Source organism: Jaculus jaculus, chromosome 1 (assembly GCF_020740685.1).
Source record: "Jaculus jaculus isolate mJacJac1 chromosome 1, mJacJac1.mat.Y.cur, whole genome shotgun sequence".
NCBI classification, from domain to species: Eukaryota; Metazoa; Chordata; class Mammalia; order Rodentia; family Dipodidae; genus Jaculus; species Jaculus jaculus.
This window is the reverse complement of record NC_059102.1, coordinates 174,018,269-174,033,061: the sequence shown is the minus strand read 5'-3', so window position 1 is coordinate 174,033,061 and position 14,793 is coordinate 174,018,269. Positions and strand designations below refer to the sequence as shown.

Sequence of the window (14,793 nt, the reverse complement as noted above, 5' to 3'; positions counted from 1 at the left end):
GAGTGAGAGAGACAGAGAAATAGGAAAAAATTAAGGTTAGTTTTCATCATACCCTCTCCAGGGCCCTATGATTCAGGTGTTCCCTCTAAGGACCTATGATAGTTCAACCATTTAGTTTGTCTTTTAGGATATGGGAGTGTATGGTACCATTGCCATTTGGGTCCCGTTTTGGGTGCCCTTCCCACCTTAACCTCCCCTACTGCCGCAACCTCCCTATTGCCTGGTAATAGAGATGCTTATTAGGTATGTCACTATCTTGGGCATATTCAGGTTAGGGGCTACAGATAAGTGAGACCATGAGATAATTATCTCCATGTGGTTTGGTGAGTTCTCTGAAAATGATGTGTTCCAAATTCAACATTTTTCTTCAAATTCATTGTGCCATTTTTTCTTAATGCTGTGTAGAATTCCATCCTAATGGACATGTGGGTTGGTTCCAGCTCTTAGTTATTATGAATTGAGCACCTGTAAACATGGTTGAGCAAAGCTCTCTGAACTGAGGCATATAGCTTTTGGGGTAAATGCCCAGTAAGGCAAATTTTTAGGAATCTCCATATTGCGTTGCATTGTGGTTGTACCATCTTGCGTTCCCATCAACTGTGAATGAGGGTTAGAATTTCTCCCCATCCTCACCAGCATTAATTTTCATTTGATTTTTTAATATTTTTTATCTTTACTAGGGTAAGGTGGAATTTCATAGTTGCTTTAATTTGCATTTCCCTGATGATTAGGGATGATGAACATTTTTAAGTGTGTGTTTACCATTTGTATTTCTTCCTCTGAGAACTCCCTGTACAGTTCTGTGCCCCATTTTGTGAGTGGGTTGTTTGATTTTTTATTGTTTAGGTTTTTGAGTTCTTTATTGATTCTAGAAATTAAGCCTCTGTCAGTTGCATAGCCAGCAAAATTTTTCTCCCATTCTGTGGGTAACCTATTGGCTCTGCTTATTGTATGTTTGTGAAGAAACTTTTTAGCTCATGTGATCCCAATGGTTGAGTGATTGTTTAAGTTCCTGACTTACTGGGTTTCTTTTTTTTTTTTGTGTGTGTGGAAGTATTTTCCCATTCCTATATCATGAAAAGTTCCTCCTGATTTTTATCTCATCAGTAGCAGAGTTTCTGGTCTTGTATTGAGGTTTTTGATCCATTTGGACTTGATTTTTGTGCATAGTGAGATGTGTGGATAGATTTGTTTCATTTTCCTGCGTATGGTTATCCAGTTTGTCAAGTACTAGTTATTGAAAATGCTGTCTTTTTTCCAGACTACATTGTTAGCACCTTTGTCAAATATCAAGTAGCTGTAGTTTCTTGACCCAAAGTCCAGGTCCTCAATTCTGTTCAATTTATCTATAATCCTGTTTTTATGCCAGTACCATGTTGCTTTTATTACTATAGCTTTGTAATATAGCTTTAGATCAACTATAGTGATGTCTCCAGAGGTGTTTCCTTTGCTAAGGATATGCTTGGAAACTCGAGGCCTTCTGCCCATTCCATATGAATTTTGAGATCATTTTTTTTTCTATCTCTGTGAAGAAAAATGTTGGGATTTTTATTGATATTGCATTAAATCTGTATATTGCTTTTGGTAAGTTTGCCATTTTCACAATGTTAATTCTGCCTATATAGGAGCATAGAAGGTCGTTCTGTTTGGTCAAGTCCTCCTCAATTTCTTTCTTGATTGTTTCTATGTTTTCATTGTATAGGTCTTTCACATGTTTGGTTAATGTTATTCAAAGGTATTTTATTTATTTTTTGTTGTTTCTACTGAAAATGGGACAATGTTACTTATTTCTTTCTCTGTATCTTTGTCTTTTTCATATGGAAATACTACTGATTTTTGTGCATTGATTTTTTCACCTGCTACTTTGCTGCAAGCATTAGTCTTTAAGAGTTTTGAGATGAAGGTTCTCAGGTCTCTTATATAGAAAATCATGTCATCTGTAAGTAGGGCTAACTTAACTTCTTCCTTGCCAACTTGTATCCTTTTTATTTCTTTCTTCTGTCTTATTGCTTGAGCTAGGACTTCCAGTTGAAGGTGAGAATGGGTACTCCTGTCTTGTTCCTGAACTCAATGGGAATTCCTTCAATATCTCTGCATTAAATATTGTTTGGGCTTTAGGAGCTTTATATATAGCCTTTATTATGTTGAGATATCAACCATCCATGCCTATTCTCTCCAATGTTTTGATCATGAAGTGATAACGTATTTTGTCAAAGGCCTTTTCTGCATCTATCGAAATGATCCTATGGTTTTTGTGTTTAACTTTATCCATGTGGTGTATTACATTGACAGATTTCCATATGTTGAACCAGCACTATGTTGCTGGTATGAAGCCTACTTGATCAAGGTAGATAATGCTTTTGATGTATTGTTGAATTTGGCTTACAAGGATTTTGTTCACTATCATTGTATCTTAGTTCATCAGGTAAATAGGCTTATAGTTTTCTTCTCTTGTGGCATCTCTGCCTGGGTTTTGTATTAGGGTGATAGTAGCTTCATAGAAGGAGTTGGGGAGCTTTCCCTGTTCTCTGATTGTGTAACACAGTTTGAGAAAAAAAAATGGTTTCAGTTCTTCCATGAAGGATGATAGAACAGCTGAGAAGCCATCTGGTCTTGGACTCTTCTTTTGAGGGAGGTTTTTGATGATCTTTCAATGGATGTGATAGGTTTGTTTAGTAGATCAGTCTGCTCTGAGTTTAATTTTAGTAGTGATATGCGTCCAGGAATTCATCCATTTCTTCCATCTTATCCAGTTTTGTTTATTTTTATTTGAGAGCAACAGACAGAGAAAGAAAGAGACAGAGAGAGAGAGAGAGAGAGAGAGAGAGAGAGAGAGAGAGAGAGAGAGAGAGAGAGGTAGAGAGAGAGAGAGAGAGAGAATGGGCACTCCAGGGCTTCCAGCCACTGCAAACAAACTCCAGACGCATGCACCCCCTTGTGCATCTGGCTAATGTGGGTCCTGGGGAATCCAGCCTCTAACCAAGGTCCTTAGGCTTCACAGGCAAGTGCTTAACTGCTAAGCCATCTCTCCATCTTATCCAGTTTTGTCGAGTAGAGGTTTTTGTTTTTGAAATAAGTCCTGATGATTCTTCCAATTTCACTTATGTCTGTTGTGATCTCTCCTTTCTCCTTTCTCATTTCTAATTTTGTTACTTTGATGTGTCTCCCTTTTTTACTTGATTGAATTTGGCAGGGGTTTATCAATCTTGTTTATTTTTTCAAAGAACCAGGTCTTTATTTCATCAGCTTTCTTAATTGTTTTCTTAGTTTCCAATTCATTAATATCTCCTTTGATCTTAATTATTTCTTTCCAAGTGGAGCTTTTTGGGTTGAATTCTTGTTTTTCCATTGTCTTCAGGTGTATGGTTAGGCTATTAATTTGGGGTCACTCTGTATGTGTTATGAAGGCGTTTAGTGCTATGAATTTTCCCCTGAGGACTACCTTCATTTGTTTCTCATAAGTTTTGATATATTGTGTTCTCATTGTTATTCAATTCTAGAAATTCTGTAAAAAAATCATTTTTTATTTTGTCCACTATCCATTTATTGTTTAAAAGTGTGTTGTTCAGTTTCCATGAGCTGATGGGATATCTGGCACAACTTTTATTGTTAATTTCTAGCAATATAGCATTGTGATCTGATATCATGCAGGAAATTATATCGATCTTCCTAGACATATATGAAAGCAGGCTTTATCACCCAGTATGTGATTTATTTTAGAGAAGGTTCCATGGGCTGCTGAGAAGAATGTGTAATCTGTGGATTTGGAGTAGTATGTTCTGTAGATGTCTATTAGGTCTTATTGATCTATGGTGTGGTTGAGCTCTTTTAGTTCCCTGTTAATTTTCTGTTTGGATGATCCATATATTGCTGATAGTGGAGTATTGAAGTCCCCAACTATGATGGTGTTGGTGGTTATTTCTGTTTTGTTTTCAAGTCCTTTTTATTTTATGAATTGTGGTGCACCTGTGTTTGGTGTATAAATATTGATGATTGTCATATGTTCTCATTGGATACTTCCCTTGATAAGTAAGAAGTGGCCTTTGTTGTCTTTGTTAATTACTTTTGGAAGCATCCAGCCATTGCAAACAAACTCCAGATACATGCTCCACCATGTCCATGTGACTTATGTAGGCTCCATGGAACCAAACCTGCATCTCTAGGTTTCATAGGCAAGCATCCCAACCACTAAGCAATCTCTCCAGCTCATCCTGTAGCTAGTTTTCAAGAAGGTATGATGATTAGGAAGGGATTGGTATTTCTTGAGTGAGACATACTGGTTGTGTATGTGTGTGTGTGTGTGTGCGCACGTGTGTGTGTGTATGTGTGTTATGTTGGGACTGACCATTTGAGAATAGTATGTCCATCAAGTCTTTCTGGCACTCCCATGTAAAGTGAGTGCTTGATATTTCTGTGTTCCCTAGTATTTGCTCTGCTTAGTGGTGGTAGAGTTCATTCTTGTAGGTACATGTGATTGCTTCATGGGTGGAGTAAGTGAGGTGGTCTCAATTTGGATGAAGCAGTGCAAAGAGAGAAACATGACACTTTGACTTATGTAAATTACTGTTAGCCCCTATGGTGTGGGAGGGGTATTGCTAAATAAAATATAGATAGTGAACCTCAGTTTGATTTACAGCCCCATTGTTTGTTCCTGTGCATCCACATGATGGAGTTATATGCATTCTTTAGGAAGTTTTGAGCGGTATTGCTTAAACATGCAAGCCAATGCAAATGCCACGTTGTTTGACCCTACACAGACTGAAGGAAGTGGGATTCATACAGAGGCTGATCAGATCCAAATACCAATGATGAGTAGTGTAGGTATAGATGTGGAAAGGTGAGTATTCAAGCAGGTTCCCAACCTGTCCATATAATATAATAATGGTAGGTAGTATGAATATGTGCCTGTCATAATCCTGTCTGTGTAATAATGTTGGGTGGTGTGGGTACAAGCCAGGTGCAAGGATGTAGTGGAAAGGATACCCACCCTTCCCTAATCTGTCCTCACAATGGCAGGTGATATGGACATACAGTGGTTGAAATGAGAGGATAGGCTCTATTCCCTAAATTGTCCTTGAAATGCAAAGGTGTTGAAAATGCTGAAGGAGACAGAATACACACCCTTTTTATAGCTATCCTCACAATGGTGTGTATTGTGGATAAGTTCTGCACAGGTAGAGGGGAGAGAATATGCATCCTTCCCTAAATTATGCTTATAATGGCCTATTTCCCATTCTTAAGTTATTTTCACAGTGGCTATAGCCATGCCCCCAGGTGGATGGGCAAACATGCCCTTACCATAGCTATTCTCACAATGGCACATGTTACTCCTACTGAAGGGCTTGGGTATGCACCCTTCTTTAAATTGTCTTCATAAGGACTGTTCAGGCTTATGGCAGGGAGACAATATGTGCCTTTTATAGTTATCCTAACATTGGCAAGAGTGCACATTGTGCATAGTGGAGGGAAGAGGATATGGCCCTTTCTTAAGTGTTTGGTGCTGCACTGTGGTGGAGCAGAGCTCATGCAGACATTTCCTAAACTGTCCTCATAATGGCCATTGTCATTCGTAGAAAATAGGAGAGTTTCATAACAGGTGGGAGAGCATAAGCTGTACTCACAGTCCTGGAAAGGAGGACGGTTGGAGGAAAGAAGCTACATGCACTCCCCTTAGCTGTAATCAAAACCATGTATGCCTATCAGGTAAAGAGGAGAGGATATGCATCCTTCTCTGTTGTGCAATGTGTGTAGTATTCTTGCTACTGTATGTTCTCTTAAAAATTGACCCACTTAGGGCTGGAGAGATGGCTTAGCCATTAAGGCTCATGTGTATGAAGCCTAAGGACCCAGGTTCGATTCTCCATGTTCCATGTAAGCCAGATGCACATGCTGGTGCATGCATATGTAGTTTGTTTGCAGTTGCTAGGGGCCCAGGCATGCCCATTCTCACATTTTCATTCTCTCTCTCCCTTTCTCTCTGTCTCTAATATATATATATATATATATATATATATATATATATATATATATATATATATGTGTGTGTGTGTGTGTGTGTGTGTGTGTGTGTGTGTGTGTGTGTGTGTGTGTATGTATGTATTTGACCCTACTTATTTGTCAGTTGTTATATATTTCACTTAATTTCTATTACGTTTGCAGTGTGCCACATGTGATGGTTAAGTTCTGTAGCCAACTTTCTACTGGTTAGGAGACCACAGATATTTCTTTTGGTTGGGTCTCTGAGTTTGCTCCAAGAAGGACTGACTGTAGGAGAAGTTCCGTCCTTCAGAGTGAGCCCTTCTTCCAGAATGGGTGACCCTCTTGGTTGTGGAAAGAAGCCCTGAGAAAAAGGAAAGAGAATCTTCTTCCCACCTTGCTGCCTGTGCTGCTTGCTGGTGAGTGCCTTCACTTGCACATGCATCTATCCTTTCTGGCTATCATTTGTCAGCATTGAAACCAACTTTCCTGAATTTTCCAATGTAGACTGAAGACTGCCTCTCTCTAGGAGGCCTATAGGTTTCCAGACCTGGATTAGTACTGCGAGGCATCCAGCCTCATGAACAGAGCAGCTACTGGTTTCCTTGACTCTCAAGCCCATAGATTGCATTTGTTGGACTACCATTATCTATCCCAATTAATCCCGCCTTGTTAATACAATTTATTCAATTAGCTCTGTTCCCATGGAAACCCAACAACTGTACTAACCTTACTCTTTTTTCCTACATGCATGAGTATCACATTTGTCTATTCACATTATTTTGTAATTTCCCTTTGGGATAATATGTGTCTCTTTTGGGCAGCATTAAAATGTCTCATTTTAAAAATCTTTTGACAAAAATCTATGTCTTTTTATTCACATTTTTCATACAAGTATTTTATATTTGTATTATTATTTACTTCAATTGTTTTACTTGTACCCTTACCCCCTTTCCACTGACTCCTGTCTTCTTTCCAAATAGTTCCTCTTTTTTGATGTCAGATTTTTCCTTTCTCTCCTTGATCATCCATGATTGCATGTCGATGGGCCCAATTTTGTGAAGTAAAAGTGGCCACTGTGAGGTCATTATTGCAACAGCCATTTTGAGTCTGGAAGTGAACGGTCAAAAGCTTTCTTCCCTGTCCTTGGGCTCTCATATTCTTCCCAACACTTCTTGCACAATGTTCCCTGACAGTTGGCAGGTATGACGGAGATGTCTCATTTAGTGTTGAATACACAATAATCACTCATTCTTAACACTTTGACAGGTTTTGAGTCTGCCTAATCACCACATGTACAAAAATAAGCTTATATGATCAAAAGCAAGAGCCACACTACTGCATTGGCATGGACATAAGTATTTAGGTAAGAATTTGGTGGGCACAACATATCCATTTATCTAAATAACAGTAGTATCTTCTCCCCTAAGGCCTATAACTTTCTAAGCCATTTTCATTTGGCTAAGTTTTTAATACTGGACATGAATTTATTTCTGTGGAGCAGGCCTCAAATATAATCAGAGTTGGACTGGTTCCCATAGCAGTTCCACCACCATTGCACACATGGATACATCTTGCCTAACTGGCCAGCTTGTGATTAAGACTACTGATGACATTTTGCCTTAGCAGCATGATTAGCACTTTCTAGAACTATAACATCTAGCCCTCCTGGAAGAGGCTTCCAGCTTAGTTCCATGTTGGTTTCAAAGTTCCCTATGCCTTTGCATTGGCAATTCAATTTATTGTCATTCAAATAAATTATTGACAGGTTAGCAATTACTTGTGTCAGTTGGTCAATCATTTTAAATTTGTTTTATAGACTGTGGCTTTCTTCCTAATTTTTATTCTTTGTGGACTAATGATTTTTCTGTACTGATAATGTTTTGAGTACCTTGTTATTTTATTTTTCTTAAAGTGAATTAAACTCACACTTGAATTTTGATAACCCCAAGACTACACAAATCCCTTTATTTACATGTGAATATTTTCAGCTGAAAAGTTCAATTTTTATTGCCTAAAGTACTTTACTTCTCTCAGACTTAGTGGAAAAAAATAAAACAGTATGTTATATATACTTTGTATTCCATATGGCATGAGATAGATTAGTAATAAATTTAATAATAAAAATAGAGTAATAAAAACTGATAGGGGATATTTTATAAATTCTTCCTTTTTTTTTTTCCTTCTATCAAAGAAGACTGCATCCAATTGCAAGCCTATTCATGAACTCAAGATAGTCCATATAGAGAAGCCAATAATCCTGATAGGACTTGTACTTACAAATGTAGGTGATACACAACAAAATCAAGTACAAAGTTGTAAGGTTACTAAAATGTGAATATATCTTTGTATCTATCCCAAGATTAATTAACAATGTATAGATTTTATAACTTATGATGTGTGTACACAACATAATTGGAGATTGCTTGGATATAGTGACCAATAAGAAGTACTTAAATAAAATTGTATTGATACTATAAGGTAAAATTACTCAATAAAATCAGTCAAATAATATTAAATAAAGATTACAACACTAGATTTGCTAAACCAATTCTGCACTTAGTTCCCTGCAAAGATGACTGTTACATCTTGCTCTGTGATGGGCCACTGTGTTAGTCTGTAACCTCTACTTCCTTTTATGTCTTTTGTTTGATGAGTAATCCTTTAGTTCATATATGTTCCATATTATATATAATTATTCATCTTCTAAACCATTCTTAGGAAAGGTTGAAGTTACATGAGCTATATAATTACTTATACTGTAAAATCCCTGAAATTACTTAATAGAATACCCATAAGCTTCATAGTATTAAATTAGTTTTTGAAAACCATTAGATGTGAACTTAAGGGGCCTAATAAGCCAGATGCACAAAGTGGCACATGCACCTGGAGTTTGCTTTCAGTGATTAGAGGTTCTGGAGCACCCATAAACATTATCTCTCTATTTTCTTGCAAATGAATAAATAAAAATGTTTAAACAATTGAAAAAAATGTTAAAGAAATACTTTCTCTGCAAAAAGATTGGTAATAAATTCTGTCAACTGAACATAGGAAATTGATGCATCTGTATTACCCATGAATGTTCTTTTCTACTTTTATGATGTGTATGTACACAATACAGAGTGTTCTTGGTCATTAAATGATTTATTTTTATGTCATTTTTTTCCTGGGTATTTTCCAGTAGTGAGAGATGTTAAATTTTCTAAGGTCACATTTTGTGCCATCATATCTTAGCTTTAACTATTTCTATCCTTTTTAAAAATCTAAGATACTTTAAAAAAAATTTGTTCATTTTTATTTATTTATTTGAGAGTGACAGAGAGAGAAAGAGGGAGAGAGAGAGAGAGAGAGAGAGAGAGAGAGAGAGCACTAAGATACTTTTATACTTTTATAAGATACTTTTATATTGTGACAACCATCACTACTATATTGTTTAAGAGAACTTTCATTAACACAAAGAGAAACACATTACTTCTCTTCATTGCCTGTCAATCGTGATCTTATTTTCTGTCACTAACTTCATCTGGCACAGATGAATCAAAAAGACATGGAAAAATTTAAAATCTTAACAATTCAAGATAACTGGACTAGTAATTGAATGAAAGAATAAACAGATGAAAAGTACCCAAATGTGAAAGTTCAGTAAAATACTCTGTAAGAAGCTATTCTAAGCTGAAGACATACACTGGAGCACCACAGATAGGAATCTGCACTGCTTTTCTATCACTGAACTTAAGAACAGATATTCGTTGTAATATATCATCACATTGCATAAAACTTTATTTGCATATAATATGATATAATTTTAGGAAACCAAAAATCACTATGGAAAGTTCTGGGGTTTATTACATATATTTAGCACCACCTTTTATTTGTCAGCTTTTTCAGGGCCTCTTTTACGTCTTTGTTCCTCAGGCTGTAAATCAAGGGGTTCAGCATAGGAATCACAAGGGTGTAAAACAGTGAGCTCATTTTGTCTTGAGCTAGAGAATAAGAAGAACTTGGCCGAAAATACATGAAGAGCACAGTTCCCTGAAATATTCCAACTGCAGTTAAGTGGGAGACACAGGTGGAGAAGGCTTTGACCCTCCCCTCATTAGAGCGGATCTTTAAGACGGACGAGAGGATGTAACAGTAGGAGACAAGAACTCCTGAGATGGTGCTCAGCTCTATGAAACCAAAAATGGTGAATATGGCTAACTCATTGACCTGAGTGTCTGAGCAAGACAGTATTAAGATAGGAGGGATATCACAGAAGAAATGATCAATCTCATTAGACCCACAGAAGCATAACCAGAATGTCAATGTTGTATGTATCAAAGCATCTGTTGTCCCCACCAGGTAAACGGCAGCTGTGAGCAGGGAGCACACCCTGCTGGACATGTTCACTGTGTAGAGCAAGGGGCTGCTGATGGCCTGGTACCGGTCAAAGGCCATCACTGCCAGCAGCACGCACTCAGAATCTACAAATGTACAGGAGATGAAGAATTGCAGAGCACAGCCAAGGAAGGAAATGGACTTGTTCTTGCCAAATATGTCAGTCAACATCCTGGGACCAATTGCAGTTGAATAGCAGAGGTCACAGAAGGAGAGATTGCTGAGGAAAAAAATACATGGGTGTGTGAAGCTGTGGGTCCATTCTGATCAGAAGTATCATCCCAAGATTTCCCAGAAGGTTAATGAGATACACAAGTAGAAACATGGAAAATAGTGTCACTTTCATCTCATGTGCATTGGTAATCCCCATTAAGATAAATTCAGTCAATGAGGAACAGTTTGCACTGCCCATTCTTCTTTGGCTTGTTGAAGTTTGTGAGAAAATGCTTAAGAGAATGAGAAATGTTTATTTTGATTTGTGAAATTCAACAAGACATTCTGTAAGGGGAAATTGGCTCGATTAGCAATTGTCATTAGTCTATAAAATCATCTGTCTTATGTCAGTTTCAAAAGCATTATTATATATTTGACATTTTTACAAAGCAATGAATAGCTCAGCCAAGAAGCTTAGACATTTGGATCTAAATTTCTGTTCTAGGTATTAGTTATGTGACTTTTTGTGGTTTCCCTAATTTTCATGGTATTTATTACTTTGTGATATAATAGATTTGGGTGAATGACAAATTCCTATTGAAAATGGCATATAATAAACCCTGTCATTTGATGGGCTTTAAAGTATTAGCATTGACATAAAGATCACATCATTTTCCTAATAAACCATAATTGTTCCAAAAGGATTTTTCTGTTAGTGCTAGAAAGATGGTAAATTTCACTGAAGAGTGATGGAAGTCTAGCTTACTAGTCTTGCTTTATGTATTCCTTCATATTTTATAAAAAAAGACAATAAGCCTTACTGACCTTCTAGAAATCCTTATGATTTCACATGCAATTTACATTACCTTATATCAGCTGTGGTCTTGTCACAGATGAGAATTCTGAATGGAGAAAACTGAAAACAAAGCAACATAAAAACATTAATCATATACATTTGCAAGAAGTTGGATTTTAAAACACATTTTCATATTAAAATTGGTATGGATGATGGGTAATGAACAATGCTGGCATATAAAGATTCTGTCTTAAGTATACATGTGTATTTTGTATGTCATGTGGTTGGCTGTATCTCTGTGTTCTTTTTGAGATCTGAAAATTGGAACACAAACAAAGAATATTGGTGGGATTTTTCTTGTTCTAAGAAATTATTGCAAGTAGTTTACATGAAGCTGAATTGGAAGATGTAGTTTATAAACTGCAGAGTCAATTTTGATAGTAAAAGTCTACTAACATCATGCATGTGACATGAAAACAATTATAATTACAGTTGCATGACTATGAAATAATGAATGCTTTATCATGTAATGAGTCTAGAAGGAACCAGTAAATTTCCATTTTGTTAATACTGTTAGGTTTAGTCAGAATTTTTCCAACTCTCAGTAAAATAATCCATTTCAGACATTGGAGAATGTATAAAGGGATTTTTAAAAATATTTTTCTTATGTATTTAGTTCTGAGCACTTACTTAAGCTGAGCAGGTCTTTGCCAGCTGAATACTACAAAGGCAGCATTTTATTTTACCAGTCGGCATTTGGGACTTGCAATTCTGAGGCCATTTCCCTCAGGCTTTAGTGTGATTAATGCTATTTCTGAGTTTGTATTCTATGTTGTGGGTTTGGTAACAGTTTAAGCCAAGTCTATTTTTAAATTTCCACTCTGATAACATAATTAGTCCACATCAGCAAAAACAAACAGCTGTAAGCTTTCCTTCTCTGACCCAATCAGAAATTTTAGAAAATGCAGACAGTCACTCTGTTTAATCATCCTCAATCCCTTTCTGTCTAAGTAAGCGTTCATATAATATAAGAATATCCACTCTTTTAAAACAAATGCATCTTTATATTCATAAAACTGTGCACTCACATTAATTACAAAATACTTTCAGCACCATTTATAAAATTCATACCCATCAACAATTTCCTTTCCCCTGTCTCTGTAATCCCTTGAAGCCATCATTGCATTTCTGAGAATATGCATTTGCTTTTTCAGAAAAAGACATATTTCTAGATATTGAAACAATATTTTTGGTTAGTTTGTGACTCACTTCTTTAATTTACCCTAATATTTCCAGGGCTCACCTGTTGGCTGTTCCAGATTAGTTTTTCTCTCATGGCTAAATATCTATACATATACTCACAAATGTGTAATTTTGTACTTTCTTGCTATTATAAGTAATGACATCATGACCATGAATGTTAGTAGACATACTCTTATTCCCTGATGATATGTTTCTATCATATTAATTCCATGATGACATCACATTGTATATACTTACTACACTAATTCTCAAATGTTTTTGTCTCAAGATCCTCAAAGATTATTAAAGATTTTTTTTCTATTTTTAATGATCTAAAGATCCCAGTATGAATCTTTGATAAAGTACTTGCTACAATACCTAAAGTATATTAGTCTAGTTGAAGTTGGTTGGGAGTGCTTTTTCTATGCGTATATACATATGAAGTTGATTCAAGGTCATGAGTGAATGAACCATCACCCTGGATCTCTGATGAAGGTTGAACACCATCATTGAAATCTGTCAGAGTCAAAGGTCACATTTCCATCCAGGAGGAGAGAGAGTGGAGGCTGAGGTACTAAAATCTACTCTAAGAAAATACCCCTAATTATCTACCAGTAAGCCATCTAAATGGTCCATAGCATTCCTAATAGTGATCACTCTGGATATGGAGACTATACCACCTGCACCTTTGGGTTACACTCAATCAAAACATAACTCTAAGAAGTACTTTCCTCCATCCATCTGATTAGCTGTTTTCTAGGTCATTTATTTTGCTTACATATCTTCTTTTCTATATGTATGTGTGCATGTATTTTATATTTTATTTATTCCACTAATGTTTTATTCCATTGTGCTTTAATGTCTCTCTTTTCTGGTATAATTTGTTTACTTTTAATCTTTCATATCTATAATTAGGCTTTGGCTTTCTAGTTCCTCAAAGGTTTACACAAAATCTGTCATATTTGTAATATGTTGTTTTAAATTGAAAACTTAATGTGATCTATCACATATACATGTGCATTTTAACAATGTCTGTTTATAATTCAGTGTCAAACTTTAACATAACTGAAAAATACTAAATTTCCTATATTTATGAGTTTGTAAGACAGCCCTATACATGTACTCATTGCCTAATGGGTCTACCCTACTCAAACTGTAAAGACATTTACAATATTTATGATCAAATATTTCTCTACCCCTCTCATGTCCTGCTTCCTAAAATGAGATATGATGAGAATAGTTAAAATTTATCTCAGCATTTGATACCAACAGTATACATAGTGTGTATTCAGCATGATTTGTGGCTTCATTAAAAGAATCTGTGGGCTAGAGAGATGGCTTAGTAGTTAAGGTGCATGTCTGCAAAGCCAAAGGACTAAGGTTCTATTCTCCAGTACCCATGTAAGCCAGATGCATAAAGTGGAGTTCGTTTGCAGTGGCTAGAGGCCTTGGCTTGCCCATTCTCTTTGTCTCTCTAGCTCATAAATCTCACACACACACACACACACACACACACACACACACACACACACACACACATATATATGAATTTGGGCTGGAGAGATGCCTTAATGGTTAAGGCACTTGCCTATTATGCCCAAGAATTAATGTTAAAATCTCCAGGTCCCACATAGCCAGAAGCAGTGATGCAAGTGCACAATGTTGTAGATGTGCACAAAGGGGCGTAAGCACCTGGTGTTCTTTTGCAGCAGACTAAAGGTCCTGGCACAGTCATCCTCTTGTTCTCTCTCTCTCTCTCTCTCTCTCTCTTTCTCTCTCTTTCTAAATATAAATAATAAAAAACTTTAAAACATAAATCTTTAATAGACATTGATGAATAAGATGTCATAATGCATTGTATACCTTTATTGTGTTCTTTCCTATATATTTGCAAGAAATAGTTATGCTTATTATTGTGATTATGTTAAATTTTAAAATGGCTAAGAACTATTTGAATGAATTGCAGGTTGTAAAATATGAATTATCCAGGATATTTATGTTGCCATAGTAAAATAAAGTATATCAACTATTATATACATATTGTCATAATGTTCATAGAGTTCTATTTCTTTAAGTGAATTAGAGATTATGTCTCACTTTATTGCAATACAGGAACCACAGTGACATCAGCAAATATCACAGGAGTACACCTTGTTCATCAGTTGCCAAGTTATACATCCTCAGAAAATGAGTATCCAGTCTTGCTAGTTACCTGAAATCCATGGGAAGTAAGTATATTCATGTGGCTT

The 14,793-nt window shown here is 36.2% G+C and overlaps 1 pseudogene; it reads right to left on the bottom strand.

Annotated features, from left to right (window-relative positions):
• Positions 1-9,831: 9,831 nt before the first annotated feature.
• LOC101596950 lies at positions 9,832-10,768 on the bottom strand (annotated as a pseudogene).
• Positions 10,769-14,793: the final 4,025 nt, after the last annotated feature.